This window comes from Canis lupus, chromosome 24 (genome assembly GCF_003254725.2).
Source record: "Canis lupus dingo isolate Sandy chromosome 24, ASM325472v2, whole genome shotgun sequence".
Lineage (NCBI taxonomy): Eukaryota > Metazoa > Chordata > Mammalia > Carnivora > Canidae > Canis > Canis lupus.
The window spans coordinates 1,639,855-1,666,626 of NC_064266.1; positions in this window are offsets into that span (position 1 = coordinate 1,639,855).

The window sequence follows — 26,772 nt, forward strand, 5'->3', positions numbered from 1 at the left end:
GAAATCTTTTCTCTGATATTAATGATTCTATTTGTAACTTTTCTATTTGCTTTTTAGCTACATTTCTTGGCATTATTATTTAGTGGTTGCTCCAGAGAATAAAATACACACCCTTAACTTCTCACTGTTGATTAGAGTTAACATCATACCACTGTGTAGACTGCAAGAACCTTGCATGGTCATATTGTTCCATATGGTGGTCATATGTGTTAGATCTACATATGTTATAAGCCCTCAATGTTAAAGTTTTGCTTTAAGCCAAAGGCTGGCAAGCTTTTCCTGTGAAGGGCCAGATCATAAATATTTTAGGCCCTGGGATGATACAATTTATGCCACAACTACTCAGCTAAGCTGTTGTATCAAAAAAGACTCTATAAAAAAAAAAAGACTCTATAGATGATATATAAAAGAATGGGCATGGCCATGTTCAAATAAAACTTTATTTACAAGAATAAGTAGTGAGCTGAATTTGGCTCACAGGCTATACTTTTCTAACCCCTGCTTTAGACAGTAATATGTATTTTGAACAAATTAAGAAAAATAGACTTTTATATTAACGTGCATATTTGTTATTTATAGAGCTATTCTGTTCTTCCTGCAGATGTGAGCTTCCATCTGGTATTATTTCCCGTCAGCCTGAAGACTGCCTTTTAGTATAGGTCAGCTGGTGGTTGATTCTTTTATCTTAAAATGTCTTTATTTTACCTTCATTCTTTAAGAATGTTTTCACTGGATATAAAATTCTACTTTGATAGTTTTTTCTTCCTTTCGGCACTTTAAAGATGTTTCATTGTCTTCTGGCCTCCATTGTTTCCGATAAGTCAGCACTTATTTGAATCATTGTTCCTCTGTCTGATCCTTGATATTACATCATTCTAGTTACATTCATTGCCATATTTGACTCCTAGATTGTAGCTAGATTGAGGTTAGCTCCAGTAACTTGTTGCTGGTATACAGTAGGAGTTTAACGCATGGTAATAAGTGAAATTCAGATGATGTTCTGGGAATCAGCTATGAAGTGGACTCAGGTCATCCCTGGAAACAAAGAGCCTGGCTTCAGTGTTGGCCTTGCTTCCCACTGAGACTCCTGGGATACAGATGTGGGAGTGAGAGGTATGGAGAATGTGCTGCTTCCTCTTCATCACTCTGAGAAGTGTGGTCTCCAGTGGCAGGGTAGAGCCCGCTCCTGCCTCTTGCACCTGATTCATCAAGACAGGCATCTTTAGAAGACACTAATCAGTATGATCTCCAAGTTAGCCTGAACCAGTATGCCCTGGATGCCAAGCTCAGGTGCCACCTGCCATGGTGGGGGGTCCACCAAGCTCTCCGCCTTTGCTTCTCATGACAAGAGGTGATATCCATGTACCATTTACCCTGTTGACTCCACCTAGGGCCACCTAACCATACACCAGCTATTTAGCTCAATAAGTCAGGCCTGATCCTACCCACTTTATGAAAAGCATTTTGCTGATAGACTCAGGCCACTAAGAGGACCCACAGTCAGATCAAGTTTGTATTAGTTAGGACTCTTTTGGGTACAAGTGACAAAACCAAACTAAAACAGGTTTAAAGGGGGAGTAAAAAGGGATTTTTGGTCTTTTGGGAAGTTCTAAAAAGTCCTAAGGAAGAGCTTCCATCTGACATGGCTGAATTCCAGACCCCAAAGATGCCCTGAAAGCCCACTTTCTTATTCCTATTCATGCTCTCTGGCTCTGCTTTTCTACCTGCCAGCCTCATTCCTATAGAGCCTCTCCCCTAGAGGAACCAAGTGACTGCAGGAAACCCCACATCCAGATCCACACAACCAGGTAGCACTGAAAGAAAGAGAAAATTATTTGAGCAACAATTCTACTTGTCCATACCCAAAACCAATCGCTGAGGCAAAAAAATGTATGTGCTCCAGGTCTGGATGACACCCTTCCCTGGGCATGAGTTCACACAGTCTCATGAGACATGGTTTGAGCAAGGCCAAGATGCCATTGTGGTCAGAATAAAGTGAAATGGTACTATGCAGGCAGAAACAACCCCCAACTGCTCCAAAGTCCTGGTGGGAGCAGCACAAATTCTTACATCCTTTTAAGCAGACTTTTTCCCAGAATTCTTTGACTCTTTTTAGGTCCCTTCCTTTCATATGGGTTCTGAGGGAAGCCAATTCTGAGGCAAGGATGTAGGCCAAGCAGTTTATATGGAATTAAGCAGTCATCCCAGGAAGTACCATGGGGAAAGAAGTACTGAAAGAGGGAGGGAAAGAATCCACTACAGAGTATGCCATGGGATAGTTCACCGCAGCAGGAATGGAAGCTCAGTATCATGGGGGCCTCTGAAAGATTGCATGCATTATGCTTCAGGGTTGCCCCACCAAAGGGATGAGGAAACTGAGGTATGGTATTTGTATTAGCTTCTTATCACTGCTGTAACAAATTAACACAAAAGTAGTAACTTAAAATTGCACAAATTTATCCCACAGTTCTGGAGGTCCGAAGTCCAAAATGGATCTTCCTGAGCTAAAATTAAAGTATCAGCAGGGTTGCCTTCCTTCTGAGAGCTCTCAGAGAGAGAGAATCTGTTTCCTAGCCTTTCAGAAGTTCCAAAGGCTGCCCACATTCCTTGTCTTGTGGACTCCTTCCATCTTCAAAACCAGTAATAGCCAGTGAAGATTTTTCTCATTTGCTTTATTTTGACACTGATTCTTCTGCCTTTCTCTTCCACTTTTAGGGATGCTTATGATTACATTGAGCCTGCCCAGATAATCCAGGATAATCTCCTTACTACACAGTCCACTGCAACCTTAATTTCCCTTTCCACGTATTGTAACCTATTCATAGGTCCCAGTGACTAGAATGTGGACATTTTTTGAGGGTTATTATTCAACCTATCACAAATTTATTCACCAGCTCCCATCCATCACTGTCCAAGAGTTTCTCCCAGAACTTCTGTCTGCCCCATGCCCAGGGTCACTATGTTCCCATGGTCAAAGAAAATCCTGAGGCAAAAGTCATCCCACTGACAGAATCTGGGAGTGTTAAGGCCAAATGAGCAGGATCCTGAGGGTCTGCATCACTCCTGTGCTCAGCAGCTCAATCTTGGGGCACCTTGAACTGGCTTCTTGGACTGAAACATTGGCTTTCCCAATCCATGGAACCTGACTCTCTTTTCTGTGTTGGAAAGACCTCAAAAGGCCTTGGATTGTCTTCCATTACTGTAACTGCCACAAATCCCCTGATGCCTGAACTTCCAGCTCTTGTCTTACATTTTTTCTAATTCTTGTCAAAAAGATAGTGTGCTAACTTAATTGTCCACCACTTGTGCCCTCTCCCCTGTGGTGAGAAACTTTCTTTGCAAGACCTCACCATGTGACTTTCCAAGGCTTTGCCTACAGATCACCTATGGTGCTGAGACTGAGAGTATCTTCACCACTGTGCTTCTGGATATCTATACATGCTGACACACTGATAAGAAATGCAAGCTTGGGAATAAGATGATGCTCTCACCCACACATGAAAAGATCTTCAACTCTTCAGACCTTTTGTTTTTGACTTTATGAAACCTAAAATTCTTCTAATATAATCTAAATATACATAAGCCTCACCAGCAGATAAGGTATACCTGAGATCACATTGACAATAAAAATGAAAACTCATGAGCTTTAAGCCTTCACATACTCATTGTCATTGAAGGTCTCAGTGTCTCAAATATATTAACAAATTGTCTTTATTGTCCCTAAAATGCTCCCTTCTGTGGTATAGCTGCCTAAAGATGTGCGTGGCCACCAACCACATGGGACTCCAGGCATCATGATGGTTCAATAGCATCTTATACAGCAAGAGAGGGAATGTGTAATAGTCTGCAGTCCCACAGTAAGATCACTTGGGCCCTAGAGAGTTGCAGAGTTGAATGAACTGGCTTTTTCAGTTCATATATACAATCCTTTTATCCCCAGAACTCACACATGCTACCTGAGTCACTGGTTTGGGTCAAGTCCACACATTAGCCATGACCAAATTCTTGGAACAGATATACCACCTTAATACCATATCGTATAGCTAAATCTGGCTGAACTTGCCAAGCTCTTTCCTATCAGTGATTCTTCTTTCAGAGTTCTTGACATCCCCTTCATCCCCTTATAACATCTTGCTTGTTTGGGGCCTCCTACCCATTAACCAGGAGGACGTGTGAATATGGCTGAACTCCAAATGGAGATGTGGTGAGTTATTATTTTCCCAGAAACTCCATACTCTCCAGCACATTTAGAAAAACAATAAAATTGCTATAAAAATATGGAAAAATTAGAGCCCAAAAGTACATGCATCCAATCAAAAACATCAGTGTTTTAAAGCTGTGGAAAGCATTTCTCATATACGGAAAAATATTCAAGACCTTCAATTGATTGTTCAATACTTTACTAGAATACTCATTATTTTTCCTCTGTGGACTCTGGGTATTCACATGTATAAAATTTTAAGAGAAAACAAGGATATTCTGCTCTTAAAATATATCTATCTCTTAAAAGCTCTTTCCAGACAGGTACAGTGTAGCTCTTTTTGGTTTATGAACAAAAATAGGCTGGTTAGCAGAAATATGTCCTCATTTGCAATAAAATAATACACCTACACACACACATTGTACTTTCATGTTCACCAAAACATTTGTACTCATTGTGCATTCATCCATTTAATTCTCAGAGAAATTCTTTTTAGTGTCATCCGTTCTCTTTTACCAATGTGGAAACCAAGACTCAAGGAGATATGGGTCTTGCCAAGGTAGTGACACTAGTGACTGTCATGCCAAAATTTGAATGCAGGGTCTCTGGAACTAGAATTCCATTGTTTTTCTGTTATACATTCACTTGAGAACCTGGAAACACCTTTACTAAAACTAATGACAATAGAGGTAGCCCTCACCTCTACCTGACACCTAGATAGACCATGACTCCTGGTCTGTACTTATTTCAGGTCAGCATAGGATATACACTTTTTAGTTTTTCAATCATTTGGCTTATGCACTTAGTTGACATGTGGATATAACATGGGAAACATTTTTAAAAACAACTTCTGTAAGAATACTTTAATAGAAATGAAATAGATATGATCTAGTTTCATTCTATTATAAAATTAATATTCTCTACAACTTCATGAGAACTGTGAGAGCCTACAAAAGTGAGAGTGTCAGGAGGCTGTGAGCTCCACCAGATATGGCCATTGATCTGAAATGGACCCACCCTGCCCACAGCTCCTGAAAGAAGCAATTTACAAATCACAGGACTCCACCTACTCACCTCTTAATAGCTGATTACAATTACCAATATAGTCATCCAATCTTATAAAGAATAATCAATGGGGGAATCCCTGGGTGGCTCAGCGGTTTAGCGCCTGCCTTCGGCCCAGGGCATGATCCTGGAGTCCCAGGATTGAGTCCCGTGTCAGGCTCCCGGCATGGAGCCTGCTTCTCCCTCTGCCTGTGTCTTTGCCTCTCTCTCTCTCTCTCTCTCATGAATAAATAAATAAATCTTTTAAAAAAATAAATCCCACTTGGTCATAGGGAATAATTATTTAAAAAAAATGATCAATGAACTGAATTGAGCCAACATGTATCTCTCTTGCAAGAAGAAAGGGACCCTGGCAATAAGGCCAGTCAGTGGTAGACCTAGACTCTTGTAGACTTGGGCTGTGGTTCTTCTACTGGGCTTCACATGTAAGCAAAGGAAATTGTTCACACATAAGGGAAAAGAAGTGAGCCAAGAAGCAGATGAGCATCTATAGGAGAGAAGAGAGAAAAGGTAGAATCATCTTTGGTTTCTGATGATTCTGCTGTTCCCCCTTCCTCTCACCTGACTTCCATGAGTTTTCTGGGTCACTTTTCAATCATTCCCTCTCTGCAATCCTGAATGGATCCAAAAGTGTTTTTCTTGCAACCAAGACATTCTAGATTAGAATAAACTGGCCCAGTGACATTCATAAAACAAATTCCATATCTATTTTAATTTGTCCCACTAATTTCTCACTTTCTGCTTCTTCCATTCTTCAAAGAGCTTTTCTATACATTTCCTGATTAGCTGCAAGTAAGTGCATGATCATTTTACTGTTGTTGTTTATCTCTCTAAAATCAATGCACTCACCTCTCATCCATTATCTCCTTATTTGTTCTCCTTCTACCTGCAGGAATATACTTCATACTAAACTTGAAACACGTCTACTCACTCATTCAGCAAGTTACCCATCAAGTAGGGCACTGCTACCTGTGCTTTCTACTGCACTAAGAAAAACGATGCAGTGAGAAAAGAAATAACACATATTCACAGCCAGCAAATTGAGCAATATACCTGTATCTGCTCATTTGTTCAGGCTCTCTTCCTCCTTTGTCCCTGCTAATCAGATCTTCCTCTCTCTCTCACACGCACACACATTTTACTGCAATTATGTATGTATATGGACATGTGTGATATGTGTGTGCATGCACACACAAGTGTATATTTTTCCCCATCTCTCTCAGAAGAATGCAAGCTCCATTAAAGCAAGAGTTTGTATATCAGTTCCTGGGACAGTGCTTGGAACTTGGTAAGTGCTCAAGAATTTTGCTGAGTGAAGGAAGATACTATGCCTATCTAGAGATGCAGTGGTGGATAAGACAGATGAAGTCTGTGCCTTTATGGGGTCTGGAGGGAGGGAATAACAGAGCACGACAAGTTTTTTATTGGAGCATGTAGGAGTGGCAAGCACTAAGGGAGAAGAACACATAGATCCAGGAAGGTTCCCTAGAAGAAGTGAAAAGTTCCAGCTACAATTCAAAGCTCAGGTTGGTATTGGCCAATGTATCCACTAGCTTTGACTATATAATGTGCTACCTCAAAACTCAATGGCTCAAGATAACAGTTATTGCTTATGTGTCTTCAAGTTAGGAGGGGGGAGAATGGGTCAGCTGAAGTAGGTCAGATTCTGCTCTAAGCTATGGATACAGCTGGCCTTGACTCCTTGCAGAGGGGCTCAGGGCTGCTCCACATGAGCTCATTCTGGATCCCAGGCTGAGGGGGCAGCAGCTACCCAAGAGAAATTCTGCTCACAGTGATGCAGAGGCATAAGAGTGCAGGTGAAAACCTATAAGGCCCCTGAGGGCCTAGGTTTTGATACCATCAGTTCTACCCACATACAATTGGCCAAAGCAAGTCATCCAGTTAAGACTAAATCCTTAACCACTCTGATCATATGAGGACATTACAAGCATATGGGTGACAAGAGGAATAAAGAATGGGACCACCAAAACAATCTGCTGTGGCAAAGGTCAGCAGGAAAAGAGTGCCACAGGCCAAGTTCCAATGGGAAGGCACCAAGTCCAACAGAAAGTCATTTAGACAGGTTGGTTCACAGAGGGTAAAGACAGAGTAGTGCTAAAATAGGGAGGAGGTGAAGACAATGGCTGGATCCCACAGTCCCTTATGAGTCATCGCAAAGAGCTTAGGCCTGATCCCCCAAATCAATGGGGAGCCCATAATGGGTAAAAGCAAGGGAAAAAGTTGATCATATTCTTATTTCAGAAAGATGCTTCTAGCTACAAGGAAAGAGTAGATTGGAGAAGGCAGTATAGGAGATAGGAAGGAAAGTAGGAGGCCCAATGTTGTGATGTGTTTCCCTCTTCTTTAAGAGGGAAACAAATCACCCATTGATCCATCATGGGCCAAGCCGACATCAAGAGCATGTGGACATGTGTTCTTAATTCCAGGAAGAAAGAAAGAAAGAGGGTGGGGGGAGGAAGGAAGGAAAGTAGGACGGAAGGAAGCTGTTGATAAAAGAGGTCACCAAATGTCCAACCAATGAATTGTCACATGTGTTCCCAATTAGAAAAAGAAAATAGAAATTGATGTGTACTATTTGCACATAATTTCCCAAGGCCCAAATGTAGAAAACTTTCACTGTTAAAATTTCCCATGAAACTTTTGTTTTCTTGTCCTCTCTGGAAAATATTATCAGTGGTCTTCCTAGCTCCAGAAAAGTTGTTATACTAAAGTAGTCCCTATAGAATCCTGAGTCACTGACTCCAAATAACCCCACCCCAAAATGGGCAAACACGCAGTACAGAGAAGATCTACACCCAAGCACTGTCCAAAGCCAGAGTAAACAGAGCAATCACCCAGTGACATAAAGGTTAGCATTTCTAGACGTTCTCATCTGAACAGCTGGAGGAGAATTTTATTAGAAACTGTCACCCACGCAGAGCTTACTGGAACTATAGGGAGAAAATGAATTTAGAAAAAGGTATTCATTCTTATGTATGTTTCCTTTGGTATCCAGAAATATAAAAGGGAATGCTGTAGTGTTGGAATTCGTATTTGACTATGGATGTGTCTCTGGGTTGAAACCCAAAGGAGGAAAGGTGGTATAGTCTGACCCTAGCCATAGAGAGAGTCCGAGTCAGGACTTGAAGAGATGGGCTTGGCCCCAGATATGCTGTGAGACTTTGTCAGAATCATTTAATTTCTTTGGGGTCCAGCCTTTTGTCAAGATGATCACATACAGTGGTTTCTAATCTTACTTATTCCCCAACACACAGATCTTAGAGAAATGACACAGTGCTATTAGAAACTGCCTGATCTTAGCAATTGTTCCCAACCAAGTGAGGTGTAAAGGGTCAGGTAAGTGAGAATTTGGGGAGCTATGACGTAGGAAAAGTCTACATGAGATTCTGATCTTCCTCATCCTATCCCTTCCCCAACACACACATATGCATACACATATGCACATCACACACATACAGACACATAAACACACGCATATACACATACATGGGCACACACATACACATTACTCATATATACACATAAACACACAAATACATCATACACACACATATACATGTGCACATCATACAAGTACAGATATACATATACACACATCCACATATGCACACATATGCACACATATGTGTGCAGTCTTCTTTAAATCTTTAACATTATTTTGATTCCACATCCTTGAATGCTAGTGCTCTTCACTCAAATCTAGAGCTTTCTTCCGAGCTAGTTTAGGCCCTATTCAAATTCAAACCTGTGAGGACCATGCCACTCTACATTTTAAAACTGGAGAGATTAAATTAACCTCTTCATCCATCAAATGAACATTCTCATAAGCTGGCCACAAAAACATAGCCATAGCTGGGCAGAAACAGTTCTGACAAGCTACCTGGATAGGCATCTTCTGGGAATCCTCTCCTCTTAAGGGGAAGGGGCTAGCAAAGGTGGGGGAAGGGTGAGCAAAGGATTTGAAAAGAAGGGCTCTGTGAGGCTCTTCTCTTTTCCTAGAGTCCCATAGAAATAGAACAGTTCTGAGAACAAGTCATATCTTCTGAGACAGGTTTATCTGGTTTCTAGTTGCTCTGCACATTTATTTCCCTCTTACTATCCCCTAAATGCAAGGGTTCTGCTTACATAGACCAACCATCTCAGTATTTCTTCAGAGTATTAATGGAGAGGCTGGGAATTCACAGTGGATCCATTTTTTAAAGAAGAAACAGATTTACTTCCTTTTACAAAGAAAACACAAGTCAGTGGAGGCCACTAATTTCAGCTATCTTTCTCAATAAGGATATTCATCCAAGTTTGGAAGAGCTGATTGTACACAAATTAAAACAGAAATCCCCTCCCAATAACATGCCTTATGTGATTTCTCAGAGGGTGTTGATTGAGAGATTCATATTTCAGAAAGCCTATGGGGAAAGGCAAACAAATTACTGGCATCTGTATGTATCTTGCCCCAAGATTCAAAGGTAGCTTCTCAATCATAGATTCATCTACTTGAGCCAAAAGTAGATAATAATGTGTGAATGACACACATTCTTCTGCCTGCATGCCTTATTTCTTTTTACATTTTAATGTATACTGGTTAAGGATGCATTCGGGAGAAGAGAGAGAAGGTGATATTTTTAGCCATGTTCAAGTTAATATTTGCTGCAATGACATGCAATAAATCAATGCAAAATATTTAAGAAATAAAATTCACCACTTTAATTAGCTTAATATAATATTTTCTCATCTCTATAGCCAAATGCACAAATTTATACATGATTCATAGATACTACAAATCAAAGATATAACAGTGTTGGACAACTGCACACCCAGCTACCCAACTAGAGGATTCCAATTTTGTCAAAGAACTTGGTAATGGGAAATGACCACCAGTTCTACCCACAAATGTAACATGATTTACACCAGTAGACAACCAACTCAACTGCAGGAACTTGTCTTTAATTGCACTTTATAAAAGGTCTTTTAAAATCTCTAAAAGTGCCCATTAGTAATGCAGTACCATATACAGAGCTTTAGGTGGATTCTGACTGCTTAAAAAATCATTTCATTTCTATAGTCCTCACATTCTTTGGGTAAATCAAAAGGAGAAAGCTTAACTAATAGAAAAAGCAATAAAACTATGTCTTTCACCAATCTCAGTCTTTTATCAGAAACAAGATTTGCAGAATAACTCTACCAATCTAATCTGGAAATGAAATCTTCAGATTTCCAATCTGGAAAATCTAGGGATCCCTGGGTGGCGCAGCGGTTTGGCGCCTGCCTTTGGCCCCAGGGCGTGATCCTGGAGTCCCAGGATCGAATCCCACGTCGGGCTCCCGGTGCATGGAGCCTGCTTCTCCCTCTGCCTATGACTCTGCCTCTCTCTCTCTCTCTGTGACTATCATTAAAAAAAAAAAAAAAAATTGGAAAATCTAGATTTAGGAAACATCACAAAACCACAAATAAATAACTTCCAAGGTTCTCTCATTGCAAGAACAAAGGGCATCTTCTTTGAGTTTTTTCTCAAGCCCTGTCTACATGTATTATCACCCTGTTACTATTGAGCTCTTACTCAGAGGTGCAAGAAATTTGTTTTGAAGACACTGGAGAAGACTGAGTACAAGCATTCACTTTCTCCAGCTTCCTCCAAGTTAGCAGCCAATGCATGTGGCAAAGAGAGAAAAACCAGGGAGCTGGAATTGGTTGAAGATTTAAGTAGAATTAATTTTACTTTCATTGTAAGGCATGCAGGGTCCCCCTCCCCCCAATTGGTGATTTCAAGTTACAAAACATATGGATTATGGACATTGGGACAGAGGAGGCAAAGGAAGACTTTCAAGGTAACCAAGGCTCCTTGCAATTCCTGCCTGAAAAACACCGCTATCTTGGAACAGTCACCCTGAGAAATTCTCTCTCTGCTGAACACTCTGTGACTTTCATGTTGGGACATTTACATTCTATACCCCCTCACCATGTACTGAACTCGTTGAGGGTGGAAGGGTAAATGTGATGTTTACAAGCCTTGAATAACATTCCAAATAAAAGGAAGATTCGACCTGGAGAAATGGATTGGAGAGACAACTGTGTGGGTCATATCTGCAGCTAAGCCTTGCAATAGGAGCTAAACTGTAACATCTTTTAAAGTGTCCTCATGGGATCCATATGTGCAGACTGCTAAAACTGTTAACGTACCCAATTAGGTTTTAATTTATCTTAGTTTCCTCAGCCCTGCCATTAAAAGTCACACCACAGAGCCATCAAACCTAGCATTACTAGCCTCAGTTTTGTCAGGTGCTGCCCAGCAAGTCGAACTATATGCAAGCTGCAGAAACTGGACCTTCATTCAAGCTAAGAAATGTTTAAATGGGTCAGAAGCATTTACCCTGGACATCTGTTTGATGCATAACCTAAGGATATTTAAACATCTCTTAACAAAACAAATAAAGGTTTCCACATTCCCAAGGACAGAAACCATTTAATCTACTTACACAGCTCTTTCAAGACTGTAATATTTTGGCAGGGCATATATGTCAGTAAGGCAACATGCAATGAGATTTATGGAGGCTAATTTATGTTTGAGTCTGTGAAGACATATTCTGGGTAGTCATGCTCGCTATGGGTAGCATTTTCCCTCCCACATTCTTGTATTGTTTCAGTTTATTGCAGCGGCATGCTTCGTGAGATCATTGATTGCTTAGCATAAGCATACGGCTGATCCATTTATTATGGAAAGAATCAACACCTCCACTGAGGTCACTTATTTCCCTTTGGATGCTCATACTGTAGGTGATGAAATCATGTATTTATCCACAGCTTATTAGATTCATTTGATTGACTAGGGATCGATTTTTGTTTAACCAACTGTGTAGATTACCGGGTAGGAAGTTTCTTGGTGCACCACTGCGGTGTTTCAAAACAGCAGTGAAAATAATTATCTTAATATGAGACCACTGGGTCTTTCTCAAACACATGTTGGAGAAGCGCTGAAGACAGTGCTTAGAACTAAAAATACCAAACACATGGAAAAGTCGTTGGGCTCTAAACGCACTGTGGTTTCTTTATGAATTAGGAATGGTACAGTGAACGTGTGGGATCGCTCAGGCCACCAGTGGGCCCTTCCTGCCATCAGTGAACTTGCGACCTTATTTCCTTGGAGAGTTGTTAAAGTAAAGTCAGAGGGCAGAAGAGTTATTTGCAAGTACCCTTTTACTTGTGTGGTCTGAAGAACTAACAGATTTATTCAAAAGATGGACAGTGAAGCAGGGTTAAAGAAGCAGCTGGTTAATTCAACATTCAGTTCAAAACACAAAACCCAAAGACAAGGGTCGAAGTTGCCATTTGGCTTTGCAGGGACATGTCCCTTCTGAAAAGCAATTTTGCTCCCACCGCATAGACTGACAGCCCAAGGAGACCCCAGACATCCTTATAAGGCAAGAGGCCACCATGATAAAGGATGAAGTCCTTCACTCTCATGGTAGGGGACCACAGGAGCCTTGCATGTGCTCCTAGGAGGAAGGGAGAGGACAGAGTGGCACCTGGGGTATTCAATTGCTGCAGCAAACACTCTGACCATCGGGCCGTGGCAGGGGAGGGGGAGGCAGCACTGATGGATTTGAGAGATCTGTCCAGATTTCTTTAACAAAGAGAAGAGACGACCAGTTTGAGGCAATGGCCTGGGGATGAAGAGGAAGGGCATCAAGGAATTGAAAGAAAGGTAGAGGATTCAGAGGAGACAGGCTGTTCAGAGTAAAGCATTCCTCAGCCTCCACAGATCCAGTGTATGCTATGTACCATCCCAACTGAATTCTTCACAACTTTCCCCCTTTCCTACCCCAAATGAGTTGATGTGGGCATTATATGCATTATGATCTGAGACATAATACTCTCATGATAGAAAAAATTGGGACAATCTTATTGGGCCTTTTACCATTAAAAAGATAATTCTCAAAATAGGGAATTCCAAAATGGAATATTAAACCTGAAAAGGTAGGTTTAATATAATCATCTCTGAGTTGAAAGTCTTTACAATCTCTGATTTCTGAATTTGATTTAATCCCTAAGAGGTCAAAAGGGTCATATTTTCCACGCTTTTTCAATTGGCAAGTAGCAAACTGTTAATAAGTTGTGGGGTTGATTTATGGGTCACAACAAACCATTTTTAAGGAAGATAGAATAAATAATAAAGTAGAACATATCAGAGAGCATTACTTACCATAAAAGGTAAATGTTGTTTGTGACACTATTGTTTCAGTTATGCAGATGTGTACGAGACCTCAAATTTAAAATGGATTTCTTACTTTGGATCTTAGCCAAAATGTATTTGAAAACCACCATTTCAGTCCAAAGGTTTCCCAACCCTGGAGGAGGGTGTAGGGGGCATTCAGAGGCTCTTGGAGATACTCACAAAATGCATATTCCCCAGGCCTGACTCAAGTCTAAGGCATTGGACTGTCTGGAGTTAGATGCTTCAGATGCTTCTCCCCTGATGCTTCCTGGGATAGTCTGATGCAGCCAGCTCATATACCAGGAGACAGGATGGTAGAGTCCAGCTGACAGGGACACCTAAAGCCTAGAGAGGCTGTGTGAGTACCCCAAAACCACCTGGCAGGTCAGGAAGACAGCCCTGTTGCCCCATGCTACCTCATCCTTCATCAGCTGCCAGGCAGCAGGAGGACAACATTGCTGGCATTGTTTTGAGTCTCCATGTAACAGAAGCATACCTTGGATGAGGAGGGTTGGCAAGGCAAGAGAAAAGCATTTTTTTAGATGTTCTCTGTTCTCAATTTGGTTTGCCAATTAGTTCTTATTCTCATGAAGAAATAGAGAAGATAAAACCACACTCAGTGCATGCTGAGCAGAGACTCAGGACTCATTGAAGGGCACTGAGAAGTGACCAGGCTATCACCTACTGGGACCCACCAGGCGGAGAATGGATTTCTGTGCATACATACGCCACAGGATCTTCAGAACCTCAGTGTAAAATATTTGTAAAGTTAGAGAGCAACACTTTGTATTACATGTGTTAGAGCATAGGATCAATATTTTCTTCATGGGGGAATCAGGTATTTTCTACTTTGATGCATGAGTTACTAAGATAGGGCATTACAGCCCCTGACTCTAGCACATGGAGCCCATAGACCCTGCGTAGATATTTGTTGAATTAATTAACAAGTGAAAAATGCATTCAGAGTTCCTGAATTCAGCTAAGACACATAAAAAACAAACACATTACCTTGTAGGAGCCAGAGTGCTAAAGAAAACTATCATATGTGTCCTTCAATAGACTCTGGGCTTTTAGTGATAATGCTATTTCATTCCTATTTTCTCTTGAGCACTATCATTAAAGTTCCAACTTGTTCACTAAGATGTTTTAATCTTCCAAACTTTATGTAGAAAATATAAATTAATAATTTATGTCAATGTAATCCATCTTTCACCCTACTGGAGATTCTAAGGCATCACCATCCATGCATATAAAAATATAATTTGTGAGTTACGTATGTAATTGAAAATTTTTATACACATTCAAAAAGTGTATTAAACAGGCAAAATTAATATTAATAATATATTGTATTTAATTCTATGTATCCAAACTATCATGATTTATATAAGTAGTATGAAAAATTATTAGTAAAGTATATGTATTTATATTAAGTCTTTGAAATGCTGTGTGTATGTTATAGCTACAACACAACTCAATGCGGCCTATGAGCCACATTTCAAGTGCTCAGTAGTAGCATGTGCTTCATTGCTACTGTATTAGACAGTGCAGTCTAGGAGTTAAGTCTACTTGAAGGTGGAAGAAAATGGCTCTTAAAACCATCCATGGAATAAATGGTTGACAAAAATCATACTAGTCCCATTTTACAGAGAAAATCCTGGGATCATTTATGACATAGGTAAACCCAGTACTCCTGCTGACTTCATCACCATCTCAAACACCAATCCACTTGAGTGTACTTGTCAATCCACTCCTTTTGAGAGTCAGCTGCTATAGGAGTCCAGAATGTAGACAATGGCATTAACCCACCTGAGTGCTAGTAATTGCTGTGCATCCTAGTAATTGCTGTGCATCTTTAGCAAATTTGTTTCATTTCCTTATCTGTAAAATATGCATAATAATACCAACCTCATATGATGATTTAGAGGATTCCCTGAGGTTATAAAAATAAAGCAATTAGAATAGTGATTGGAAGTACTTTGAAAGAAAGAGCTATTATTATTATTATTTAGAATTAAAATGAAAGCTGTCCATGGTAGTCATTACAGCCATTCACCAAGTATTTCCATCTTTTGTCCTTCCAAGCACAAGGTAGGATTGTATTTCCTTGCCCTGATAAAGTCAGATGTGGTCATTGACTCATGTTGGCTGATGAAATATGAGTGGAAGTTATAATATGTCACTTCCAGGTGGAAACTTTAAGAGCAAGTATTTGATTCTCAATGAGCTCTGCCACAGAGAGCAGCCATGCTCCAGACGGCAACTGCTCCATCAGTCTGCACGCAAGGGGAAAAGGCCCAGCGGATCCATGATGGACACAGGAAGACCTGGAATTTATTACTGCAAACCATAAAGTTTGGAGAAGTATTTCTTACTCTAGAATTATTCAGCCCATTGTATACCATCTTAACTGCTGTTGCTTGAAGGATTCACCAAGTTAACTAATGCTTCCTTTTCTCTAAATGTACTGATTGATGCCCATAAATACAGAATACTCAATCTGCTCAAGCTTTGCTCTAACACTTGATGTCCCATATATCTACTGATAGGTTCCTATGCTGCATAAATATTGGTTGTGTTCATTTCCAAGCATATTATGCCAATTGTAGCCACTATTAAATTTAAGTGAGTATTGAATATACTGATGAAATCTGAGTAAGCAATGGGAGCTTTATATCTATAAACTCTCAAATAACTGTTTTGAAAAGACGAACTGTGAGTTATTAAAATGCCTTCAGTTAGGCATGATTGAAACAATTAGTGCTGGGTAGGTTATGCACTATGTAAAATATGAAATGGTCCTGCACCCCATCTCTTTCAATTCTTTGTTCTTTTTTAGAGAAATCCAAACTAGAAATTATAAAAGATATATTTATGCTTGTGATCTTTGCAAGAAAGGCAAAGCAGAACTCCAACCAACTACCACATGCTCAAAGTAAAATTTTGGTCCTATGTCAAAAAAAAAAAATACAACTCGTAAATCAGTACAGAGTTGTTTACTTCACGTTAAATGAAAATGCTAAAGGTAAATTGCATTACTAAGTATTTACCCAAAGAATACAAAAAAAAAAAAAAACACATTTAAGGGGCACTTGGGTGACTCAGTGGTTGAGTGCCTGCCTTTGGCTTAGGGCGTGGTCCCAGGGTCCTGGTATGAAATTCTGCATTGGACTCCCCGCTGGGAACCTGCTTCTCCCTCTGCCTAGGTCTCTGTCTCTCTCTGTGTATCTCTCATGAATAAATAAACAAAATCTTTAAAAGAAAATAGAGTACTCTGATGTTTATAGCAGCACTATCAACAATAGCCAAATTATGGAAAGAGCCCAAATGTCCATTGACAAATGCATGGATAAAGAAGATGTGGTATATGTATACAATAGAATGTTATTCAGCCACCAAAAAAATGAAATCTTGCCATTTGCAACTACACGGATGGAGCTAGAGTATATTATGCTAAGTGAAATAAGTTAGTCAGAAAAAGAAAAATACCATATGATCTCACTCCTATGTGGAATTTAAGAAAGAAAACAGATGAACATATGGGAAGGGGGAAAAGAGAAAAAGCAGAGAGGGAAACAAACCATAAGAGACCCAATGATACAGAACAAACAGGGTTGGCGGAGGAAGATTGGTGGTGGGAGGGGATAGGTAGGTGCAGGGCACTTGTTGTGATGAGCAGTAGGTGTTATACATAAGTGATGAATCACTGAATTATACTCCAGAAACCAATATTGCAGCATATATTAACTAAAATTTAAATTTAAAAAAGAAAGCAAATGCTAAAGGTATGTATGTATTATTTTTATGATGAACCTCCAAAATCAAATATTTGGATTAACCAACCGACTACTTAATTATATGAAATGAGTTTTCTCCTGTAGAGTTATTTAGGTCTTTAGGAAATCCAACAACTTGTGACCTCTCTCATAGGCACAGTACCGTATTTCTCTTTTGTTTTGGATGATCTTTTGCATGATATTGTATTTGGAAAAACACAACCTGAAAAAAATTGTTGATGCACAATGCTTTAGGTAATAAAGGGACCCCTGGAAAACAGATGATACAGGATGGTCCCATGAAAATTGCATCTGTCTTCACTATCCACCTCAACTTTTACATTCTGGGAATAAAATTACCTGTAGCTTAACAATTACACTCAGGCAACCAAGCTGAAAAATAAGAGGAGATGCAAGCATTTCTCCTCACGGTCCCATAAGCCCCAGACACATGTTCCTCTTCTGACCATACTTACAACACCTACATGGATCACACGAAGCACCACCAACTACTTTCAGCTGTTCCCCAGTGATGAAATGTTTCGGACATATGGTCACAGAGATTAATATCTGTGCAGACCACTTTGAAACAGCCCAGAAATCGTTTGGGAACATGTGGCATTAAACAAATATAAATTCCAAGCTTTTTCCTCCCTGTGCCTTTCCCTTCCACACCTGGACTTTCAGAATGAGTCACACAGTAGTCTCTGAGAATGAAGACAAAGCACCAGGTATTAGCACATGTTTAAATTCTGAGCCACCAGACAAAAACCCCTGGAGGAGCTGTTAATCTTAGTGAATCACAAATGAAGGGGGCTCCAGAAGAGAGCTGTCCTTTTGGTGGTCTCCTCAAAATGAAAAGCCTCCTGGACAGTTTGGGGGGCAGTTTTCTAGAGCTTGTCTCATAAAAATTGGAATGATATAAAAGCTTTTTCCAGTTTCCTTCACCCTGAGAAGACCACGTGGTATGGGTTGGTGTCTGGCATCTCTCTTAGCTATTTCACTATCTCTTAAATAATAAATTGTCCCAATTTTCTATGACATAATCCTAAAGGTGATCCATGTGAAGAAAGGGGGGAAAGCCATATATAAAAATATATATAAACCCTAATTTTATGTATATATATATAAACCTTAATTTTATATATATATATATATATATATATATATATATATATATAACATTGAGGATTTTCACAGCTGTTTCTACAAATAGCTTGGAGAAGTTTCACACAGATTCACTGCTCAAAAAAAGCTATTTTGAAACAGTTTCCATTGTGGTTAGGAGATATGTGCTTTGTATTTTGTTGAAGCACAGACCAGAAACAATTGACAAGTCAGACATGGCATTTCCACTTTGGGCTTGGAAGTTAGGTATTTATTACCTTGAGTTACAAATGCTTTTTATCCAGGGAAGGTACATATGGTCTTCTGGCAGCATGTGAAGACAGACAAACAGGCACTCATAGACTTTCTCTCTCTCATACACACCCACCCACCCACCTTCCCATACATACAGGCACTACACAACTGGCTTGAACTGAGAAGGAAATTATAAATAAATAATAATTTATAGTAAAAGGTGCCAACTAGTGCTGTGTTAACAACAACAAAAAAACCCTAACCATTTCATGTACTTTTTGCGTGCTTTAAGCTGTAGAAGGTATAACATTTAATGAAGTAAACCTCCACTGTCCTTTAAACAAATATTAAGATCTTATTTTCAGAGAAAGGAAGACCAAAGAAGGTGTCCTCCTCACCATTTTCCCAACCACAATGAATTACTTAAATGACTCATCCATGTCAGGATGACTGCAGTTTGTACTAACTTAAGAGTACTTGGATATAAAAGGCTGTGATGTGTGCTAAGTTAAGAGTCGCAAGAGAAGACAGCAGCAGATTTAGATCATGTGTAGTAGCCAGAGAAAATTGATAGCTTTCTCTACTTGGGTCCTCAGACACTTCTAGCCTTCATTAAAGAAGACTATAATTTTCAAATCTTCAACAACAGGTGAATTTCTCAGAACATCCTTTTCTATTCACCTTGCAATGGCGCAAGGATTCAAGTGGCAGGAAACCAGAAACCTAATCAATGAAGCATAAGGTCAGGTTCACTAATTTCCTTAGGAAAGGATTCTAACAGAAACTATTCCAAGCCTAATATTATCCATTAATATTAGTAAACTCAGGCTATTTGTCCTGCTTCTCTCATTTACCAAATTCCTATGCCCAGGGTATAGAAAATGTTGCCCTGATTTCAAGCAACTAACCCAAACTTTTTAAATAGAAAGTAGACTTTAAGGTAACACCTTTTGAGGAAATCATTTGGGTCTCTATAATTTCAAGGAGCAACTTTTGGCTAGAACACAGGAATTGAAATGAGTCAACAAAGAGCAGCTAGTGAGATGGTGAGTAGGATTTCTTATTTAAGTCTTTCTGGTTTTACATTCATAACAGAATACCCAGAAGGACAAGAAAGATTTAGGGTTTGGAGCAATGTTGGTCATAATCCTTTGAAAATAGTTTACTCATAAATGTTTTCCCAACAAGCTTGACCAAGTTGATTCCCTTATGGTTTTTATTTATCCTTTATAATCACATCAGCATTATTGGTTTTATTCAACAAAAGGAAAATATGAATTTTTTAATGACTTGATCTTTACCCAGAAATTCATCAGATTGCTTTAGAAAAATAATTCACTTAACTGGAAAACAAATCAGCTGCTATGACAATTAGATTTATCTATTATGTTTATTTTATGTAATATTTCACAGCCCGAATCTAACCCCAGAGAACTTGGAATCTCTGAATGAAATAATAATATATTCTTACCAGTCCCTTTGTTTAAAATAAAAAAGTACCATTCTTTTCCCTTCTTGCAAAAAGTGTTTATCATATAAAATTGAAAAAAATATATAGATGAATCAGAAAAAATCATTAACATCACAAATTCCCACTAAATCTCTCCAGAACATATTATAAATATATAAATTTAACCAAAATATAACATTGGAAAGTGTAAGGCTGTTTTGTAACCCTTACTACATTTTCCTTCACATTTCATAAACAGTCTCCACTCTTCCATAGCACAATTTTAATGACTTTACAATATCCTGTTGCATGCCTGTAATCCCCTATTATTAGACACATCACTTGTTTGAAGGTGTTTTCCCCTTTTTATAAACAGAAGTATAATAAACATCCTACAGCAACATCTTCCTGCAGATTACTTCCACATACTCAATTATCAAAAAAGAGTGTCTGGCACCCAGAACTTTTTCTAAGATTTGTATATTTGTCAAATTGCTTTCCAAAAAGTTACATGAGAAGTGGTCCCCAGCAGAGTGTGAGAAGGGTCATTTTCTTGGACTTTGTTGACACTGGCTGTTATAGGCATAGTCTGATCTTTACCAAATCAATAGGAAGAGAGATCCTTTATGGCTGTTTTGCTTGATTATTTTTATTTTTTTTTCCTTTCTGAATTGCTCTTTCATGTAACTTGCATCTTTTCTGTATTCAAAAAGCTTTTGAATGCCATCATGAAAATTAACAATGCAAAGATACACCCAGATAACACAGATACAGCTTACTTGCTAGACCAACAACATAAATTCAAGGTATTTGATTTTACTTCCATTTTAAGTACATCAGGAAGGTGTTTAAGAATAGAGATGAGAAAACTATTATAATGACACCAGTGTCCATAACTGCACCTAAAGTGGGAGAGAATTGAGTCATATTGGTATAAAGATACTTTAAAACTTTCATTAGTCAATTCTTCCTCATCAATCACTGGGTTCCAAATCAAGCAACCCAAACTGTATTCTCTAGAACTCAGTGAAATAAGAGCTTATCAGGAGAGAATAGCAGTGCTGAAGAAAAATCAAGCTTACAACTCAAGATTCATAATTTTTATTTGAAGTCCACCACTTCAGAAGTGCTCTGGAGGTGTGTCTTGGAATCAGAAAAAAGAATGACTCCTCTTTCTACAGCCTTTGTGTCCGTGCTGGAACAGCTGCTGAGTAACTATAATGGGATCTTTAAACATGTAAATATCCCTACAGTCTCCAAGTAAGAGAAGGATGAAAAATACCCAAATTTCTAAAAATCAGAAAAAAACAATTTTAGCATCATCAGAACCATACAGCTGGTAATGTAAGCTCTACAAACAAGAGATTATTCTTTGTTGCAATATATGAGCACTACATGAATCTTAAAAGTCATTTTTTTATTCCGGTGATTTGGCACACTAGAGATAACTAGTTACATGTACATTAAGATAACGAACACAACCATGGTAATTATATGTCTGCTACTTTACATCATTATAGAAAATCTTTATAATAACCTTATGAGAAAAGCACTCTTATTACTTTTCTAATTGACAAATTAAAAAAAAAATGAAGGTTGGAAAGGGAAATTCAATAGTCCCAGAACTTGGAATTACATATTGCTGTTCCATATTCCTCCATTATCAAGTCAGTGGTGTCAACAGAGAGAAAACACAATGTCAAGAAGCCCTTGTACCTTTATAAGCAGATCTTCAAAATGAAAAACAGCTGAGCAATAGCGAGCTGGATATCCAAAAATTAATCCCATTTGCAAATAATGAAGTATGTGTACCTATGTAAGAACCATTCTTCCTCTTCATCTCTTGAGTTTTGACTCTAAAATATCACCTAAAAGATGTACAAATCCTGCAAATGCTGTGCCTCTAAATCTCTGAAGTCAGCAAGAAAGGAAAAATATTAGAAGGTGATCAGGATTATCCATCTTGCTTCCTCTCTGCTAAATCAGTCATTGGGCTATTATAAGTAGATGGAAAAAACCTTGTAATCCTCAGGTGTGCCATTAAACTCGTAAATTGCAAGATTTCTAGGACATTTTATATTACAGTTGACACCGCTCCATGGTATGTTCAAGGATGTTTTCCAAGAGAAGCCACTCTATGAAAACATTAAAATGGCCTTTTCACACTCTTCATACTATAGAAAAAGAAACAAATTTAGCTTCTTAGTTATGCAGCTAATTCCTACCCAATCTTCAGTCAGCTAAGAATGCACTATTGCCTTCCACAAAACCAGCATTATCTCTTCATGGAACCAGAGGCCAGTAACTTACAACAGCCAGTTATTCCTATTTGGACTGTCCAATCTTTATACCTTATAGGCCAGGAAAGTCAGAATTCCGTTTTCAACTATATCAAGCTGAAGAGAAAAGGAAAGGAAAATATATGTTTTCAGTCTGCAAAGTTTGTCTATTTATCAAATTAGAAATGATAGAGTTTTTTCAACTTGAGAAATCAGATTTAGAATGTATTTATTTAACTGAGGCAAATAAATGACACCTATTAGTCCTGGTACACAATACCTAAAAATAAACCTTTAACATATTTTGAAATTAAAGCGAGGTCTACCATTTTTCAGTGTGCAAATCAAAATTTTCTGAACTATTAGATTTTCAGATGCCTCTTCCTTTTGAGAATTCTCGTGGCATATTTAGACAATGACATATGCAATAGATCCTGTTTAAATGTTGCTGGATATTTTTTCCTAAGCAATCGGGATTTTCTCTCTCCAACTGCATGTATTCCTAAAATTAAGGATATTTTATCCTATTATGATAATATACCCATAGTACCTTACCTCTCTTACCAGCACAAAGGGTCTTCCCCCTCCTTGTGGACTATTAAATGAGGCATGGCAGAGAAGTTGTAAGTATAGGCATACCTTGTTTAATTGTGCTTCACTTTTATTACACTTCACAGATATTGCTGTTTTTTAAAAAGCAAATTGAAGGTCCATAGCAATCCTGAGTTGAGCAAGTCTTTCAGTATCATTTTTCCAACAGCATGTGCTCACTTTGTATGTCCATGTCACATTTTAGTAATTCTCAAAATACTGCAAACTTTCTCACTATTACTATTATATTTGGTATGGTGATCTGTGATCAGTGATTATGACTTGCTGAAGCTCAGATGAGAGCATTGTTTTAGCAATAAAGCATTTTCTTTTTTTTTTAATTTTTTTTTATTTATGATAGTCACACAGAGAGATAGAGAGAGGCAGAGACATAGGCAGAGGGAGAAGCAGAGGGAGAAGCAGGCTCCATGCACCAGGAGCCCGACGTGGGATTCGATCCCGGGTCTCCGGGATCGCGCCCTTGGCCAAAGGCAGGCGCCAAACCGCTGCACCACCCAGGGATCCCAATAAAGCATTTTCTAAATAAGGGTTGTACATTTCTTGGACTTAATGCTGTTGCACACCTAATACACTACAATATAGTGTAAGCATAACTTTTATATGCACTAGGAAACCAAAAAGTTCATTTGACCCACTTTAGTGTGATTTTCATTTTACTGCAATGGCCTGGAACCAAGCCTGTAATATCTCCAAGGTATACCTTTATCAAACCTGCTGTTTTGCTATAAAAGCAGCTTCCATCTTACTGGAAAAAGTAATCATTATTATATATATGTGGCCTTTACTGAATTTTAGATAGAAGTCTACTAATTGAAAGCTTCCTAAAACAAAGTTCAGCAAACTTTCTCTGTAAAGACTCAAATAGTAACTATTTTGGGCTTTGGAAGCCATACAGCCTGGGTGACAACTACTAAACTCTGCTGTTGCAGGGTGATTAGGACTCTATGAAAGGAATAACAAATAATGTACATATTGATAAAAAGATGCAATTTACAAGATGATATAATCATTAGTCATGATATACTTAATCAGTAAAATATATAAAACAAAGTTGACATAAATTTAAAAATTGACAATGCCACAATTTCATAGAAGAAAAATGTTAAATACTTCTTTCATATATCACTAATTTAAAAGCTCCAAGAATTGTGTAAAGCTAAAACCTTTATAAACAAAGATTATGTGAAGATACATACAGAACCTTTAATGTGGCAAAGAAAGAACATGCATTATTTTCAAACAATTTTCAAGAAATTGTCACAAATTTGTGCTTCTATTAGGGCATAATAATATTTCAATAAGTTCCCCAAAACAGGAGTTTCAAGTTGCACATCCACTGAAAACTGTGCCATCAAGTAAAAAATCCACAATATAGAAACTTTTTTAAAAATCAAACTTGAGAGCAAATCAATTGAAATTATCCAGCAGGAGTGAAGGAAAGAATAAAGAATGAAGAAAAATTAACAGTCTCAGAGAACTATAGGACATCACCCAATGTAATAACATCCACATAACAGGAATCTCATTAAAAAAGGAAAGAGAAAGAGGTCAGAAAGATTATCTGTAGAAGGATGTCTGGCTGGCATAGTTAGTAGATCATGTGGCTCTTGATCTTGGGATTGTAAATTCAAGCCCCACCTTGGGTCTAGGGATTACTTAAAAATAAAAATCTTTTTTAAAAAGGGGGTTAAATAAGTAAATAAAAATAAGAAAGATTATCTGTAGAAATAATAGCAAAATATTCCCAGATTTCATGAAAACATTAATCTATACACTTGAAAAGCCCAATGGACTTCAAGTAAGATAAATCAGAGATCCAACCTAAACAAACCAAGTTAGACTATAGAAAGCTGACCAAAGAGAGAATCTTGAAAGTAGTAAGAGAGAAGGACTCTCCCCATGTACAAGAGGTCTTCAATAAGATTAACAGCCAATTTGTCATCAGAAATTATGGATACCAGAAGACAATCACATGACATATTCTATATGCTGAAAGAAAAATACTGTCAGTTAAGAATTTTATATCTGGCAAAACTGTCCTTCAAAAATGAAAGAGAAACAGAGCATCCAATATTTTTATAAAGCATCCAATATTGAAAAAAAAAAAAGCCTGAGAGAGTTTATCATTAGTAGGTCTGACCTGGAAGTCCATCAAATTGAAAAGATTACTAGACAGTAATTCAAATCTTCATGAAAAAAATAAAGAATAGCAGGTCACCTGGGTGGCTCAGGGATTAAGCGTCTGCCTTTGGCCCAGGGCATGATCCTGGAGTCCCCGGATCAAGTCCCACACCTGGCTCCCTGCATGGAGCCTGCCTCTCCCTCTGCCTGTGCCTTCTCTCTGTGTCTCTCATGAATAAATAAATAAAATTTAAAAAAATTTAAAAAAAATAAAGAACAGCAGTAAACTTAATTATAGAGGTAAATACCAAAAATAATGTAAGCATATTTGTGTTTATAATTCATTTTCCATCTGATTTATTTATTTATTTTTTTTCCATCTGATTTAAAGTACAATTGCATAAAGAAATAATTATAAATCTGATGATGGGCACAAATGTGTAAAATGTATTGTGATACTAAATCTATAAAGGAAGGAAGAATGGATTTATATAGGAACAAAGATTTTGCACAGTATGAAATTAAGTTGGTATTAATATGAAATAAATTTTTAAAAATTAATATGTTCATTGTGATCACCAGGGTAACCACAATGAAAATAACCTTAAAAATAGTGAAAGAATTACAATGTACCCTGGAAAATATCTAATGTATAAGAAAATGCAGGAATGGAAGAAAAGGAGTGGAACAAAAAAGTATAAGACATATAGAAAACAAATAGCAAAATTAAAAAGCTAAATCCTTCCTTCTGTAATTTCAAGATAAAAGAAAAAAATTATGACATATATCTATCTAACAGCAGAGCCCCAAAACACATGAATTAAAAACTGACAAAATCAAAGAGATAAATATACAACTCAATAAGAATATTTGGTGATCCCAGTATTATACAACCAATAATGGATAGAACAACTAGACAAGCTAAGTGAGAAATAGTAGGTTTGAATAATACTATAAACCAACTACACCTACTAGACTTCTATAGAACACTGCACCCAAACACCAGAATACACATTCTTCTCAAGTGCATGTGGAATGTTCTCCAGGATATGCCACAAAGCAATGCTCAATAAGTTTAAAATGACTAAAATCATGCAAATTATATTCTTGAACTGCAATGGAATGAAATTACAAACAAATAAGAAATGAAAATTAGGAAAATTCACAAATATATAGAAATTAGAACTACTCCTAAAGAAATAATGGGTAAAAAAAGAAATTAGATTAGAACATAAGTAAATAAAGATAAAATATAGCTGAGAAAATCAACAAAGCTAAAAGTTGATTCTTTGAAAAGATGAACAAAATTGACAAACTTCAACTAAACTGACCAGGAAAAAAACCAGGAAAGACTCTAATTACTAACATCAAGAATGAATGAGGGCCTGATATCATAGAAATGAAAAAAGGACTCAGGGCCCCTGGGTGGCTCAGTTGGTTGAGCATCCAACTCTTAATTTTGGGTCAAGTCATGATCTCAGGGTGCTCTGTGCTCAGCAGTGAGTCTGTTTGAGGACTGAAGATTTTCTCTCCCTCTCCCTCCCTCTGCCCCACCCCTGCTCATACTCTCTCTTTCTAAAAATAATTAAATAAATCTTTTTTTTTTTTAAGGACTCTAAAGGAATGCTATGAATTCAATAACTCCAATGAAATGGAAAAACTACCAGACTACCAAATGTGAC